This window comes from Pangasianodon hypophthalmus, chromosome 14 (genome assembly GCF_027358585.1).
Source record: "Pangasianodon hypophthalmus isolate fPanHyp1 chromosome 14, fPanHyp1.pri, whole genome shotgun sequence".
NCBI lineage: Eukaryota > Metazoa > Chordata > Actinopteri > Siluriformes > Pangasiidae > Pangasianodon > Pangasianodon hypophthalmus.
Window position 1 is genome coordinate 397,340 of NC_069723.1, and position 18,471 is coordinate 415,810.

The 18,471-nt window shown below is 39.1% G+C and overlaps 1 long non-coding RNA gene across 5 annotated transcripts in view; it reads left to right on the forward strand.

Moving 5' to 3' along the window:
* LOC117599076 (uncharacterized) overlaps positions 1 to 1,616 on the forward strand; it is a 29,871-nt gene extending 28,255 nt beyond the window's left edge. For all 5 annotated transcript variants that reach the window (XR_008303704.1, XR_008303705.1, XR_008303703.1 and 2 more), the window contains one exon: positions 942 to 1,616. This is a non-coding gene — a long non-coding RNA (uncharacterized LOC117599076). The remainder of the gene's footprint in view (positions 1 to 941) is intronic.
* The last annotated feature ends 16,855 nt before the right edge of the window (positions 1,617 to 18,471 follow it).

Below are 18,471 nucleotides of genomic sequence, written 5' to 3' on the forward strand. Positions count from 1 at the left end.
TTCTGTAACACTGCATGGAGACAGCAGCTTAGGCAAAGTGACTGTACATTTATTACAGCAATAACTACAATAACAGCGTTTAGAAACCACCAGTGAAATGTAACCTTATATTTAATAAAATAAAATGCAGTAGCAGCATGAGACAGGATTTATAAAACATTAATACCATTCTCTAAATTTATACAGATGATACACTAAATAAAAATTTCTGCATATTACTTTTTGTCTGTAGTAATTTCTCTCTCTCTCTCTCTCTCTCTCTCTCACTCTGCCTGGTGCCTTTCTACACTGCAGTTAAAGTATTATAATTAGTGCTGTGTTATTAGAGGATTAAAGTTATTAGATGTTTAAAGTTATTAGAGGATTAAAGTTATTAGAGGATTAAAGTTATTAGATGTTTAAAGTTATTAGAGGATTAGAACATCAGTGTGTTTTACTTCATTAGAAAATCATTTTTAAGACTAATCCAATTAATTAATCTGATTTGCTGATTTTAGAGGAATGATAAGTGAACATGCAATTATTATGACTTCATAAGAAATTATAAATATATTGTTAAAAATAAAAAATCGTGTTGCCGTTGCAGCTAAACAGAAAAAGGGTGGCAGTTTGCAGGGGGCGGGATCAGGGGCTCAGTAATGATGGACTTGTGAAGACACCAAGAAGCAGCGCTTTAAGAGCTGCACACGCCACATTAGCGGCTGTTTGCTATAATTACTTTGATGCGTCAGAGCCCCGCCCCCCGGGGGGAGATGGGGGGGAGGGGGGTTCAGTGGTTCTTCAGCACTGCTGAATGACGAGTGTTGTACTGAATTCCATCTGAATCCGCGTGCACGCGCCTTCCTGAACAGGGACACTGATGCTGACATGCTACTCGAGATTTCTGCTGTTTCTGTTGTTTTCTTAGTAAATTATATTTAACCTTTAATTTCCCAACACAGCAAACACCAGGACTCAGAGCATTACAGTGAAACTTCACCTGAAGACCTGGAGATGTTACTGGAGCAGCACTCAGGAGATCAGATGGATCGGTCATGACTACAGATATTACAGAAGCGTTATGAACACCAGATATTCTGTGCTTTATCCAACACTGTACAAACAGCTGTAAAGTTTACAGTAATTTACCGGCAACCCAGAATGTAAACAACTGTAAATGTGTTTTACAGTAAAGTACTGAAATGTCTTACGCAGTATAAAATAACACATAATCCAGCACTTTTGCTCATTTGGCAAATACTTAAAAAAATAAAATAAAATGCAACTTACACTTGATGCATGATGCAGGAGAGCTGAAGGTTAAGAGACTTGCTCAAGGACTCAACCACAGCAGTTTGAAGGTGCTGGGACTTGAACAAATGACCTGCTGATCTGTAACACAACGCTTTAACCACTGAGCCACCAAACTAACTGCACAAACTTCACTTCCACCACTGAATTCACTCCACTGAAGACTGCACTGAATCAGTGTGGTGACTCTATTCATGCGACGGAGGAGGAGAAACATTTATCTTAAGAGAAAAATAAATAAATTGGACAACTTTTAAGATTTGGATTTGTGGATTTGTAAGTAGTTTGTTATTTAATAAAACGATATTAAATGTTTTGGAACATGATGGCGTCTTTCTCTGTGTCTTCATTTCTACATCAGAAGCCGCCATTTGGTTCAGAATGAAACTGTGAGACACTTTTCACTATAAGCTATTTTCTTATAGACACAGGTGTTGAAAGCTGAGAGAAGTGTGTGTAAGGCATTATAATAAAGTTATAAACACATAATTTTCATTTATATATGAAAGAGACATATAGCAGTGTGGCTAGCATTCATATTAATGCTCTTTATTGTTGTTATTCAAAACTAATCATGTTAATGGATTGCAATGGGAGACACATGATAAAGCCTGTACAGCAGCGAGAACACTCGAGTTCTTCCACTCCAACCTTCACACATCATGTCTTCATGGAGCTCGCTTTGTGCACAGGGGCATTGTCATGCTGGAACAGGTTTGAGTCTCTTAGTTCCAGTGAAGGGAAACTGTAAAGCTACAGCACACAGAGACGTTCTATACAACTGTGTGCTTCAGACTTTGTGGCAACAGTTTGGGGAAGAACCACATGAGAGTGTGATGGTCAGGGGTGCACATACTTTTGGCCATATAGTGTATGAAAAAGGAATAAAAAGACCTACTTCTTCAGAATTTTCTATCACCAGATTTTTTGGGGTTTTGAAGCAAGTGCGTGTGTTTAAAGGCAGTATTGAGAAACCCCATGTTGGACGCATGCAGGTTATCTGAACAGGCCACACAAAAACAAACACAGCTTAAACAGGTGCATAACCCAGCTCTGAATACGCAGAACTTTCCCCACATAAATACTGACTTTTGAATGTAAGTCAATGTCTTAGTCTTGAATTTAAGTCACTAACTCTGAATAGAACCCAATGTGAATACTGCTGACGTTTCATTGTTCTTCCGCTGAGCCTGCAGCAGGGGGTGAAACGAACAGCAGACATGGACGCTGGACACATGGACGCTCCATGAAGACAAAAGGTAAGATGGAGGCAGATCATTCAGCTGCTCAGCCCTCGTTACAGGGAGAGTGAGAGCTGTTACTACACGGGAACGTAAAGGACTTGATAGCTAGCATGAACCAAATACAAAAGCTGTTAATGCAACAGCACAATGCTTGTTAATGTCTTGTTATCCCTATACATATACTTTATACATACCAGGTGTAATGCAAGGAAACACGACCGGGTTAGACCTGAAAGATACAGATGTTCATATTCCAAATGTTACGTATTATAGACAGTTTCTCCACTTTCACATCAGCAAAGTATGGAATAGAGATTGTTTCTATGCTTTAGCATTAGCGTGACGTGCCCGTCCTTCTGGGCTCGCTCTGATACCCACAGTGTGTGAAAGTGTGTGAGTAAGCTGCTGTAGAGCCCCTGCAAAGCCAGGATCTGTGTGTACTACCTTATCTGGATGATTGGCTGCTGGCAGACTGTGTCTCAGCAGCAGGTGTCAAGCCAGACAAACCTCTGTGAAGCAGCACCGTGGAACTCACGGCCTACTTTCACTAGGTTTTTCAGATTGAAGTGCTTTACTGCACCCCATATGAGCTGTAGTACGTTTTAATGATGTTTATTCTCAATAGAATTATTTTTTTTTTGAGTGATTCTAATTCTGTGACCCTGTGCACAAAGCGAGCTCCATGAAGACATGGTGTGTGAAGGTTGGAGTGGAAGAACTCGAGTGTCCTGCACAGAGCCCTGACCTCAACCCCACTGAACACCTTTGGGATGAACTGGAACACCGACTGAACCCCAGACCTCCTCGACATCCCAACATCAGCGCCTGACCTCACTAATGCTCTTGTAGCTGAATGAACACAAATCCCCACAGCCACGCTCCAACATCTAGTGGAACCCTTCCCAGAAGAATGGAGCTCATTATAACAGCAAAGGGAAGGGAAGGGAAGAATATCACAATCTATATTGGCAAATCTATATTAATGCCCATGGTTTTGGAATATGATGTTCAACAAGCACATATAGTGTATATGAGTATATGAGACAGCAGTGTATATGAGTGTTATCTCTTATTTCTGGGATCAGGTCGTGTTATGTACTCTCATAACTACTCTGTGGTCTCCACTATTTGCGAAGGTGGACTGAATGTCCTGGAACAGAGGACGTTTACGTATCTAACCAAAGTTCTACAACTATGACAGGCCACTCGTTCATGACATAGGAGGGTCCTTCTGCTGGCTCTTCATGTGGGCCATGGTCACTAGGTGACAACATTGTTTTTGTACTGGGCACGGAGACAAGCACACAGGATTACGCGCAGTTGTTCTGAAGGAAACCATCCTGGCGGCCCAACAACTATTACTGTAGAGCTACAGTTACATACGGTATGCAACCTTCTGATTGCTCTTCACAGTAGAGAATATTAAATGTTTTTTTTAATTATTGTTTTCAACTTGTAAATCGTTAAACAGTTAGTGGTTACAATGATAAATCAAACTGAAGATCACACTGAAGATCCATTGAGCAGGATTAGGATTTACGCAGGACAGTCGACGCAAAATAAACAGTGATGCATAATCATACAGTATATAATTTCACCAGATTAATAAATGATTCCCAGGTTTTAAAGCATCTTTCCTTTTTTGGAGATTGTAAAGTGGATTTGTTCTCGTCCTCAAACACGTTATACATAACATGTACATGTACACGATGTATATAATTTTTCTAGTTTTTCCTGAGACAGATAAAGGCTGTGTACTATTTGTATTTGTATATGTGTCTGGTAAAAAGCTCTTAATTTAAACTGAGTAAACATTTGAATTTTTCTGCCGTGTAATATATGTGATTAGCTCATGCTTTTAGGAAGAGAGCAGAAGTTAGCTTTGACATAAATAACCTACTTAATGATGCAAAATGGTGGTGTTGCTTTTGAAGCCTGTACTCAGAGGGCTGAGGTTGGCCAAAAACTATCGCCCCAGGCTGCATTTGCTCATCGCATTGGCATGGCAACCACAGCAAGGGCACTGCTCAGTGCTCAGAGTACAATTTCATACTTCGCTTAATATCCCCCCAATCTGTTCATCTATAAAGCTTTTTCTCTTTCTCTCTGACTTACAGCACCCTTTCAATCCATTATGCCACATTGTGCATTTCTCTTTCTCCACATTGTGCATTTACAGTCAGGCCTTAATTGTACGTCGAAGATAAAATGGGTTTTAAAAAAATTTTTACAGTCCAAATTTGTCAAAATTGTCAGTTACGTCACTCCATGATGTACTGTCCTGCTTGTACTGTATTATGCTAGTTAGGGGGAATAAATATTCTGATATAAAAAGTTTACACACCCTGATAAAATGGCAGGTTTTTGTGAAGTAAAAGAAAGACACTGGGATAAATCATGTCAGAACTTTTCCCACCTTCAGTGTGAAGTTGCAAAGTATACAAATAAAGTGAAAAACAATCAGAAACTTTTTTAGGGAAAAAAGGAAAAATAATTTTTTAAAAAGTTACAATAACCTGGTTGCATAAGTATACACACCCTTTTATAATTGTGGATGTGGCTGTGTTCAGAATGAACCAATCACATTCAAGCTCATGTTCAAAAGTAATTATCATACAGCTGTCATCAATGAAATTATTCGGATTAACCCCAAATAAAGTCCAGCTGTTTCTGTTGGAGTTTCTGACATGATTTATCTTGATATCATCATTTATCTTTTTTTTTTTACATCACAAAATCCTGCCATTTTGACAGGGGTGTGTAAACTTTTTATATCCACTGTATCTGTATATAAATTTAAAGACTAGATCTCTCTCTCTCTCTCTCTCTGTCTCTCTCTCTCTCTCTCTTTCTCTCTCTCTCTGTCTCTCTCTCTCTCTCAGGCTAAAGATAAGGAAGATGAGACTGGAGCCAGCAGTCACTGAAAAAGAGGTGTAGGACGACCTGAAAGCAGCAGGAGCAACAGTAACAGAGAGAGAACAATAAGCAGTGAAGTGCAACACAATAAACTCTGTTCCTACACCCTAGGCAAAGTTCCTCTGTTAAAAAAGAATCACAGATGTGCATCTAAAAGCATTTATGTCTAAATTAGACTGGAGCCACCCACTGAAAAAGAGAGGGATAATGCTGTCTGATTCATTTAACGATGTTTATTCAGCGAGCAGGGCTGCCTGGCTGTGCGTGTAACATCCGCCTTCTGCAGACAGATACTGCAAATCACAAACACACACTACTGTTAACTTTCTCCCACAAAAAGAAATATCTGTCTAGGTTTTTGAGTTGTAGTTTGGGCAGAGATTTTTCTGAAACCCACAGGCTTCTTTATCTCTACATATCTAAAACCTCATGTGACTATTTTTGTTTCATCCTGAGGGATATCGATGCACACACCTAGCCTGAAGCTGAAAAAAAATACAATTCAATTCAGTTTTATTTGTATAGCGCGTTTAACAATGGACATTGTCACAAAACAGCTTTAGAGAAATAAATGGATTCACAAAAAATATATTGTAAATATGTGAATTTATCCGTAATGAGCGAGTCAGAGGTGACGGTGGTGAGGAAAAACTCCCTGAGATGATATGAGGAAGAAACCTTGAGAGGAACCAGACTCAAAAGGGAACCATCCTCATCTGGGTGCAACGGATAGTGCGATTATAAATCATTCCCTTCTATTATTGTGTACTATATGGACAAATAGTGCAAATGTACCACCAGTAAATTCATCATAGTTTTCGCAAGAAGTCCGGTTGGTTAAAAACTATCCACTGTCCACTGATGGAGTCCTGAGTACGAAGCTGCTCGTGGCAACCGCAGCCCCAAAGCCACTACAGCAATCACAGTCCAAAGCCATTACAGTACAGTACATACAGCTCCCCATATGTGATCCCCAAACCATCTCCACAAAATCCTCCGTCTGATCCTCCATTCGGATCTGTATGCATATTCGTTTAGGACACTTTATCTGTTAAATCTGAATAATGTATTTGTATTCGATTACATGTCTAGTGCTCATGCACACAACAGTGTAGTATCCATGTGACATTCCTCACACTTGGCAGTTAGGATTGGTGAAACACAGCCACGGATCTCCTGCACGCTGTGTGTGAGGCTCTGGGAACAGAACTGTGACATGATTGGAAATAACTAGCCCTCTGGTGGTCGCCTGTCCAGCGGTAAAGGGCAGTGTGTGTTGTTGTGACACTCCTTTTCATGACTGCTGTCCTGACATGTGCTATATTTCTAAAGGGGTCTGTAATATGCAAATATGATATATAATGTGATATGACATTTGCGTGGTGGCAATTTTCTCTTCAGAGAGTCCCATGTAATGAGGAGTACACACACATTACCTCTGTTGCGTGCACTTCACTGTGTTAAAGTACACATTCATCTGTTTTCCGTCATACTGTTGGACAGATCGAAGTCTCTTTTCCTTCATGTTTCAGCAGGGATGACGAGCCTGTTGCCTGAACGTGGGGCGTTCAGTGCTCTGTTTGAACGAGAAGAAAGCTTCAGTGTGTCAGTTTGCAGTGAGTCATTAGAGGTCATTAGCCTCAGAAACAGTCAGGGTTCATGGTGAGAAAGATGCTACGCAAAAAATGCCACACAAAACGTGCACAAAAAACACAAGTAATAATTTACTATCTATCTCTGAGAATAGAAAAGGGTCTTTCTAGGGAAAAGAAGGACTAACAGAAACTCTTAAAGCATATAATAGGTATTAAAGCACTATTAGGTATTAACATTTACTATACTCTTTATAACATATAAACAAGAGAAAGCTACTCGTCAGAGAGATACACTATAAATTTTTCCTTCTTATTAACATCTTGTTTTAATCATTTCAGTGGAACTGTCATAAAGGTATTTTATGGCAACATTATTAATATGGAAGGTTTGTTTGCCTTAAATGATTAAATAACAAATTAGTGAGACATCCACCTGAAAAGCACGAGCATGTCTCACTTACCAAGCTAACTGAACAGATCAGGAAAACAATCACGATTTTTTTGCATATTTCCTCATCACACTGAAATTTCTTTCTGGTTACATCACAGCCAGAACAACACAGGCTCAGTTCGAGCTTCTCATGTGTGTTGGAAAGTACATGCACATTCATGAGGCTACAACTGTCAATCATCTCATCAACCACGCCCCTTTTAATGATCATCAGATAACTTCGAAAAGTTATTGGGTGAGATATAGAGGTCAACTGAACTTCAAAACTTTAAGGTCAACTGAAAAATGACAGAACTCATTTCCATGAATAATTTGTGAAGAGATAAGATGTAAGTTGGGCTTGTTTCCATTAACTAACATGGGAACAGATGGGGTTAAAAATATTACTGCAGCCAGCCACTAGAGGGCCTCAGAGACATTCTTGCTTCTGGCTTCACTTTTAAACCCCTGCTACAACATACAGTCCTCTCAAAATCAGAGTCTCTAATGATATGTTCAATATGTTATTATTTAGATCTTATAATACATAGAATTGTTTTAAATAATAAATTGAAAACGTGAAAATATAGTACATTTTAGGCATAGGGAGTACAGTGTACATTTAGCAGGCTATAGAGCTAATCATATTAATCACCATTAACATTTCTAAGTTATGAAATGATTTAGATCCATGCATACGTTACATATATATATAAAAGCCTTTATTTAGACCATTCTTATTTATGCAAATATTTTTCCCGTTGCACTTTATTAATGTCCTGTCAGCACTGTGTGTCACACCTGTATCTTCAACCTTGGTTCCAGGAGAAACGCTGTTTCATTTCACTGCACACTGTATGACAATACAGATCTACATGACTTATTTGGATCTAACAGGGGAGGAGAAACCACCACTGTTTAGAATTTACATATCTGCAGAAGATATTTCTATGCATTTCTATATGTTTCACTTGTTTGTATATTTATTATATAATCTGCACAGTTTTAGAGTAGAGCACATTTTATAAACACCTACATGCCCTCTTTACGTTCACATTTACTTGCTCTATAAGCTATAATTAAAATAGATTTTTTTCCTTGATTATCGACACACATCACTTCAAGTGAAAAGCTAACAATTGAATCATTTCTAACATTATTTAAAAATGAAAACTATAATATCTTGGTTTAATATGTATATACGCCCTTTACTATAACATCCCTTAAACAATCTCAGGGAAAAAAAAACAGTTGTTCAAGGTCACAGGCTCTTAATTTTCCAACATCTGTGTGGAATCACAGCGACTGACTCGATAGCTTCAATAAAAAAACAGCTGTTTACGATGGCCTTCAGGTTTCAACTGCAGATACACACAAATACAGCAGCATGGGCTCCAAAGACCTCTCAAAACAATTATGAGAGAAAGTTGTGGAAAGGTTCACATCAGATGAGGGATATAAAAGTTTTCCAAGGCTCTGAACAAACCCTGGAACACTGATAAGTCCATCAATAAGAAGTGGAAAGTGCATGGCACCGCCCACAGTGTGAAAAATCTGTCCATCAAAACTAAATGACCAGGAAAGAAGACACAGAGAAGCCACCAGGAACCAAACAGCAACTCTGAAAGACCTACAGGATTTTATCCCAAACAGAGAAAAACATGTGCATCATTCAACAATATCAAAGCTATTCAGGAGATATCACACTTCTGGCCTGTATGGGAGGGTGGCAACAAAGCCATTTCTCCAAAACGTCCACCTGGAGTCCTGTCTGAAGTTTGCAAAAAGACATCTGAAGGATCCTGCAACAAACTGGCAGAAGGTTTTGTGGTCAGATGAAAGCAAAGTAGAAAAAGACCAGGTGATTTTTTCCCCCTAATCTTCAGCTGTCCAGTTTCAGTGAGTCTGTGCTCATGAGAGCCTCAGATTCCTGTCTTTGGCTGACAGAAACCTGACATGGTCTTCTGCTGTTGTGGCTCTTCCACCTCAAGGTTCGATGTTTTGTGTGTTCTGAGATGCTTTTCTGCTCACCACAGTTGTAAAGAGTAACCTTCTCTTATCAACACGGCGTTTTCATCCACAGAACTGTCGCTCACTCAGTGGTTTTTTATTTTTTGCTGCACCATTCTGTGTAAACTCTAGAGACTGTTGTGTGTGAAATTCCCAGATGATCAGCAGTTTCTAAAAAACTCAAACCAGCCCATCTGGTACCAACAACCACGCTACAGTTAAAGTCACAGAGATCACACCTTTCCTTCATTCTGATGTTTGATGTGAACATTACCTGAAGCTCTTGACCTGCATCTGCATGATTTTCTCTCAACTGATCTGCATGCAATCTGCATATAATCACGTACGACACGAAGCAGACAAACCTGCAAAAACATTGTCCACTGAGTAAATTCAGATCTGACACCATTAACTTTTCACAAGCTAGCATGAGCTATTGATTGTGTAATTCAGCCTCCCAAAGCCATGTTACATTAGCTGCTGAGCCACACTTCCTGATGACTGCATTATCAGTGAACTGCTCTTTGCATTATGATCCACTTTGAGGGCATGATGGATTCACTGATGTCTACGCAGTCCAAGATAATGCATTTGGTGAAAGAGAGTATCCAGCAAGTCAAAAACTGACATCCTTGAGGCTCACTGATTTGTGCTCTATTTCAGGACTGATGTGACCTGGAAAGGAGGAGTGAGTTTGAGGCATTTGAGATAAAATGGAAGTATGTTTGTTATATGGACTACAAAGCTTCTGTACAAATATTCATCATTATAATTACTTGATTAATTAAAGTACAGCTTTAATTTGATATTGGAGTTGTATTAACTATATGTTTTCTTTCTCTTATTCTCCTCTCTCTCTCTTGTCAACAGATTTGCCAAGATGTTCACAAATTTCTCAATGTGTTTAGACCGTGGATGGAACCTCACCAATTAAGCATTCATTCATTCATTCATTCATTCATTCATTCAACTATTCAGCTATTTGTTCCAGATTGTAGCTATTTTAACTCTGACCAATGAATCTTTACCTACCTTTTAATTTCTACTCACGTTATTTTGGTTAATATCCAGTTTTATGCTTCGTACACTCGAAAAACAAGCGTTAAACACAGTGTATTTCATGTTATTCAGCCCAGGGGGCAGCAAAGTCAAAATGTGCCACCACTGACTACGTGGAATAATCCAAACATTTTCTCCAAAGAAATGAGTTTATCCTCAGTAGTCCTTGTGTATGGAATATTTACAATAATTAAAACACTGCCAAAAAAAAAAAGGTCAATTAAAAAAGCTTATTAATTATGCTTATATTATAATAATTGATATTCAATTTAATCTTTGCAAATTTCCAATGGAAAAAAAACTACCTTTGAAGGAACCTCAACAAATAAATGACCAAATAAATGTAAAACTAGCCTACAGTACTATAGAGTAAAGCTAAACAGGAACACGCAGTCTCTCACAGCCAGGTGACAAATTAAAAGGAAATAATGGTGGCTGTATTATGCAGTGGAGGACATTTTGTAGGAATGGTTTGGCTCCACTGATCTTCCCAGAGCACAAACATTCAAAATTCTTCCTCATTCTTACCCCCAACATCACAGAAAACAAACTAGGCCTACTGGAGAACAAACACACAAAACAGGCAGAGTCATCCCATTTGCCCAGTGGTTTTATTATCTGTTAATAACTATCTAATAAAATAAGTCTTAGAATACAGCAGATCTGACAACACTGAAGGAGAATAATGTGCAGCTCCACCGCCTGAGTAAACGCAGTGAACAGTAAAAAACATAACAGTACAAATTCAGTATTATTCTTTTACAAATCATTTATCTAACGTCCCTCGGAGAAAACATGAAATGCTTCCACGTGGCCGACTTCACTGTTGATCTGCTGCTCAAGCTGTCTGAACACGTCTGAGTGCTGACCGCTCAATCACTCCAGATTCATTAGTCGAGTTCCTCATCTGTCTTTTTTATTAGGAAAAAAGAAGACAGCTGTGTTTTTACATTTCAGAGTGATGATTCCTTACTTCTCCCAACGTACTCCGACGTTAACAAGCGGAGCTCCCACGCAAAACGTGTGAAGGGTGGCAGGTCTCAGTCTTTTACACATTTATTTTTTGATTCAGATCTCAATCCAGTTGAACATATGGGAGATTTTGGATGTGTTAGGATATGCTCTCCACCACCACCATCATCAAATCATCAAAACCACAACTGCAGCAATAGCTTCTGGAAGAATGGTGTTCGTAACTCCAGCATAGTTCCAGACATTTATAAAAAGCCAAAGCACACTGAAGCTGCTCCGGGGGCTTGTGGTGGCCCAACACCTTACTCAGACAATTTATGAAAGTTTTTCTTTTAATTTCTTTTAATGTAATTTATACATTTGTTTGGTCTTGTGTTACTGTTATAAGACTTCATATGCTATTATTGTGATTTGACTATAACAGCATGAGATTCCAAAGGCTACAAACCTCTCTAGTCCATTATCTTCAGTCACTAATGGACAATTTGAGTCTGTTTAAATCAGAAGAGAGATATTTATTTCATATTTCATCTATGAACAAATGTTCCTAAACCATGTACACTTGAACATGTTGAACACGGTCTGGTCTCATGCTCGTACATTTCGCATGACTTATCCCACATGAAAAGACACAAAGGTTAGTGTTAGTGTTAGAGGTGGAGTTAGCATTCATCTTTTTTTCGTACCAATTTTCATACGTTTGAAGGCAAACGAAATCCAGCCACACTGTCCTTGCTGAACTCATACGCACTTCCCAGGAGATCAGGCTGACTTGAAACTGGTGTAACTGGCCTTTGGCAGAGTGTGGTTTAGGCTGTAAGGTTTTTCTGTGTAATTGATTCCTTAGTTTACTTAAAGGTTTATTATTTCTCTTACATCATCACCAGCCCACAAATGAATGGTGCATTTCCTTTCACTGTGTCAACATACTTTATGTATTTATGTGTTGTTACATTAAAACTTCATGAATCCAACACTCTTTATATGATTACACACCATAAAAAATACATGTACAAAACTATAAGATTTGAAATTGCTTATGTACAGCTATGTACACTACTACACAAAACACCAAATTAAAGTTACACAACATTAGAAAAAAAAAAGCGTGTACTCGTACTCTCCAGGCACACCTGTTTGTCAGCATTTATTTGCCACGTATCTTGTGTCCGTTCTCGCTTGGCAGATGTGAAAAAAATTACATAAGGAGGAAGAGGAGTGGATCACGTCAGCTGTGTGTCCTGAAGCTCCTTCTGAAATTCTCTGGATATCTGAAAGGATGGGAAAGGGTGAATACCTACAAAAAAAAAAAATAAAAAAGACAAACAAAGTCAGATCCTGGACCAGATCGTAAATGTGTGCAGGTTGTTTAAAAACAACACGGATTAATATGATAGAATCGTACATGCAGGTGTAAATGACTTGCAGCATGAGTAAATAATATGGAAACAACACAAATGCAGATTCAAGCTAAAAATCACTGAAAACTTTGGGATTGTAATGTTGTATTTTAATGTTATTTCATTTTAATGCCTTAAAACAATAAGCCTTTATTATGTCATTAGATAAATATAAATATACATCTGAAATGAAACGAACGTAAGAATGCATTATATGGGTGGTACCTACAATAATAATAATAACAATAATAATAATAATAATAATACTGCCCTTGGGCATATCTGATTCTAAAAGAGTATTATTTGCACTAAATGGTAGAATTCTATCAGACCAGGAAGTAGCCAGGAAGGACAGAAAGATAATGGATCTTATGGAATTTCACCAGACGTTCATTATCAGAGCAACATTAACCCAAGCTTGCAGTTTGGTTTCTTTATTTAAAACTCTAAACACATGATCTCACTGAAGAGTTCCGGTTTTGAAAGTCTACACAGCATTTAGACACCAGTACAACCTGGTCTGTTAGCTATTACTAAATGTTCATATCCGAGTCTCTGCATGTGTGACAGAAGACTTTTCTATTAAAATTCTACTGAGATTTGATTAGAGACTGCGATGGAGCAAAGGGAACTCATGTACGAAGCCATGCTGAACTCCAAGAGCAGCTTCTGAACAACGCAGTCTGCTAGGAGCACACCTATGTGAATTTTATTGTCTGGGCTCTGATGTATTTTTCACGGCTCAACAACTCCAGCACTCCAGTGCAGGCCACATCTACAATCATTCACATAATGCTGAGCTGCAGTGCTCTTTATCTTTTACCCATCGAGCAGATGTTGTGTTGAGCCGAGATGGCATAATGTCGTGGAGAAAGCAATTACTATGATTTAATATAATTTCCTTATTGTGATCAGTATTTGATCAGGACTGTACACTGCTCTTTTTATCCATTAAGACAATATACTAAAGAAAATACATACACTATAAGGCCAAAAGTATGTAGACACCTGACCACGACACCCAGATGTGCTTCCTAAAGATCCTATTCCAAAGGCATGGCATTAATATGGAGTTAGCCATCTCCATTTGCTGCTGTAACAGCCTTCACTCTTCTGGGAAGCTTTCCACTAGATGTTGGAGCGTGGCTGTGGGGATTTGTGTTCATTCAGCTACAAGAGCATTAGTGAGGTCAGACGCTGATGTTGGGATGTCGAGGAGGTCTGGGGTTCAGTCGGTGTTCCAGTTCATCCCAAAGGTGTTCAGTGGGGTTGAGGTCAGGGCTCTGTGCAGGACACTCGAGTTCTTCCACTCCAACCTTCACACACCATGTCTTCATGGAGCTCGCTTTGTGCACAGGGGCATTGTCATGCTGGAACAGGTTTGGACTTGGCCTCCTAGTTCCAGTGAAGGAAAATCATAATGTGACAGCATATAAAAACATTCTAGACAACCACGTGCCTCCAACTTTGTGGCAAAAGATTGGGAAAGGCCCATACATGTGGGTCGTGGTCAGGCGTCCACATACTTCTGAGCCATTTATCTAGTCTTGCCTTGTTGTGTTTGACCCTCAGCTAGTTTCCTGATTCTGTGTTTTGTATTACCCTTTTGCCTTGATCTCTCTACTGACTGGTACACTCACTGAGCACTTTATTAGGAACACCTGTACACCTGCTCATTCATGTAATTATCTAATCAGTCCATCATGTGGCAGCAGTGCAGTGAATAAAATCATGCAGATATGGGCCAGCAGCTTCAAGTAATGTTCACATCACCCATCAGAACAGGGAAAAAGTGTGATGTCAGTGATTCTGACTGTGGCATGATTGTTGGTGCCAGACAGTCTGGTGTAAGTATTTCTATAACTGCTGATCTCCTGGGATTTTCACACACAACAGTCTCTAGAGTTTACTCAGAATGGTGCAGTAAAAAAAGAACATCCAGTGAGCATCAGTTCTGCGGACAGAAATGTCTTGTTGATGAGAGAGGACAACGGAGAATAGGTAGACTGGTTTGATCTGACAGAAAGGCTACAGTAACTCACAACCACTCTGTACAACTGCGGTGAGCAGGAAAGCATCTCAGAATGCACATCATGTCGAACCTTGAGCGGATGAGCTACAACAGCAGAAGACCACATCGGGTTCCACTTCTGTCAGCCAGGAACAGAAAGCTGAGGCTACAGTGGACACAAGGCTCACCAACACTGGACAGTTGAAGACTGGAGAAACATAGCCTGATCTGATGAATCTGGATTTCTACTGAGGTACTCAGATGAGGAATTCAGCACCAGCAGCATGAATCCATGGACCCAACCTGCCTTGTGTCACCAGTGCAGGCTGGTGGAGGTGGTGTGATGGTGTGGGGAATGTGTTCTTGGCACACTTTGGGCTTGTTAATATCAATCAATCATCATCTGAATGCCACAGACTATTTGAGTATTGTTGCTGACCGTGTGCTTCCCTTCATGGCCACAATTTACCATCTTCTAATGGCTTATCATTCCAGCATGATGATGCACCATGTCACAAAGCAAAAGTCGTCTGAGACTGGTTCCATGAACATGACAATGAGTTCAATGTTCTTCTTCAGTGGCCTTCCCAGTCACCGGATCTGAATCCAATAGAACACCTTTGGGACGCAGTAGAACGAGAGATTCACAGCATGAAAGTTCACCTGAAAAATCTGCAGGAACTGCGTGATGTAATCATCTCAACATGGACCAGAATCCCAAAGGAACGTTTCCAACATCTTGTGGAATTCATGCCATGAGGAATCGAGACTGTTTTGAGAGCAAAGGGACTGAGAGCCTTACCCTGTATTAGTGTAGCGTTCCTAATAAAGTGCTCAGTGAGTGTATATAGACTCACGCTTAGTTTATTGACTCGAGATTGGATTGGGACTTCACTTGTTTGCCTTGTTGTTTATTAAACCTCTGCACATGGATCCTCATCTGTTCTCTGAGTCTGCCATGTTACAGCTTTGTTTCAGTTATAATGTTCTTCATTAGATCGAGCTATGATACAGGTAATTTTACACTGTTTAAAATAGACAAGTCACAAGAATTACTGTATGACTAAATTAAATTCTCAAACAAATGGTCAAAAATGATCAAAGAAACACACACACACACACACACACACACACACAAGTTTACAAGTGGTCATGTTTTCACTGTGATCTAATTATAATCTTAATTTCTGATGATTTGTATTATAACACACGAGCATGCTCACTACACTGCCTTGGGAAGAGTTTCGATGCACGTCAGAGAAACAGGAAACTGAAAGAAACCTTCTTCAGTGAAGTTGAGCTTGCTAGTTAGCAGCTTAGCAGGCAGACTCTGCTAATTTTGTTGACCTGACTTGGGAAAAATCATTGAGAAAGATTGAGAATTACCCAGGAGACTCGATCAGCAGATAAAACAGAACACACAGATATACACTTCGCTAACAGACACCTGTGATGTGATGTATAAAGTATTTGTTTGTGCTCTGACTCAACAGCTTTAACTAGTGCAGCTAGAACCTTTTCTATTTCCCTGCACATGCTTGAAGTTATTTCTCAAAAACAAATTTCAGATCCTTTGTGTTCATTATAGCAGTGTTTTGATATCAGACTAGAGACCGTCTTTACTGTCTATAAGCACATTATTGCTGTCAGCTCCATGAGACACAGCAATTTGTGACAGCACACTATAACTGCACACGGCAGGGTTCTTCAGTCTTATCCAATCTTATCCAAGCTTATGCAGGCTTTCATTGCAGCCAAGCAGGAGTCACACCTAATTTGACTTGTTTAATTAGTCCATCTCAGTGCCTCGTGCCTCTGTGTGCCTCGTGTAGTGACAGCATGCAGCCACACTGGCCCTTTGTGGACAAGATTGAAGACCCCTGACATTCTGTATATATTAATTTCCCTGTAGTTACCTAATAATTCATGGTAGTCACCGAGCAATATTATATTATAATATTACAATATATTATTTATATATATATAGCACGTTTCTTTTTGAGTCAAAATCTCAAAGTGCTTTTGATAAAAGAATAAATATTAGATGAAGAATAATATGAATGATTTAATACTAAGCTGAGACTAAAGGGTTTATTGATGATGTTACAAAAATGCTGATTAAAGAGTAAGTACACACTGAATATTAGAATCTTTCCTTATTTAAATATGTGCAAGCTGCAAGAGCTAGTGCAGCAGAAGAAAGTGTTTAGCTGGCTTATCACCATGTCATCAGCATGAAGCACTAATTAGGCATGCAATGATCTTTTAATTAGCCAATGAATTAAACTTGACAAGTAGAAGTGACTTTCCAAATTAAGTAAGAGGGTAAATACTCTAATTACCTTTACACTGGACTATTAGCACAAATGTAAGTACCAGAGAGATAAGCCTAAAAAAAGCCAGCGGCACATTAATGACACCCAGTACAAGCCAAATCCATATCTGCATTCATGTTTAGCTTCTTCATTACTTTCACTATCAGTACACATTCAAGGAGACTTATTAAAATGACTCTATAGACCACAGGTGCATATACATCACTGTATACCATAAATGTATGAAGTAATTCCTAATACTATATAGTAGGTTCTTTATTAATAAACAAGGAAGTCAAAATGCCTGATACAGCTTTGCTTTGCTCTGTACATGCGACACTTTTCATTCCTCTGTGTCATGAAGGAGAACGTTTCTCACTTGGCCCAAATACTTGAAGTCTGTTCTCAGACCCGATTTTGGACTCGTCTGGGGAGAAGTTTATACTCGCAGATTTGCTTTCACACTGAAGAATTACTTTGGAACTGTGGATCGAATGTACAATTCCATATGTCACAATTGTGCATGAAGGTTTGCAAAAGGCACTAGAGTCATCAGGTTTGCTGTTTTTTATTATTATTTCTCTTTGGTATCAAAATGAAGTGGAGAAGAACAGTGCTTCTCATATAAGATGTTTTTTTAGCCATGCAGGCTGGCATGAGACTTGCGTTTTTTCTCAGTGCTCTGAGTGCAAGCACTTACACCACAAAGTGCTCCAGTCATATGAAAGTCTGGTTTTATGTATCAATAAGGCATTCTATCTCTTTCGCTGGCCATAACAACCCTTTCCCTGCCATCACGAAATCTGAAACAGGAAGTAACGTAACAAGTTAAACCGATTATGTTACTCAGTAAGCAGTGATGAAGGTGGACAGCTTCCACACCAGGGTTAGGCTGAACTGGGATCAGTTCTCTGAACCGCTCCTGGACTCGAAAACGGTTTTCATGCTTCACCAAAGATACTGAACTCTCTCAGGAAACAGATTTCCAGTCCGGAAAATATCGCTCGTGAAAACTACTTTAGTTCAACCATCATGCAGCTGAAGTCATTTTCAATTCAATTCAATTCATTTCAGTTCTATTCAGTTCAGTCTGCCCTTAACCAAGAGCAATATGAAATCGGAATTTAACGTTAATGATGTTGGTTATGTAGAAACAAAAAAAAAATTGTAGAAATTATAACACAACTACAGCATTTCTACTGAAATCTCTTATTCTCATACTAGCGCCA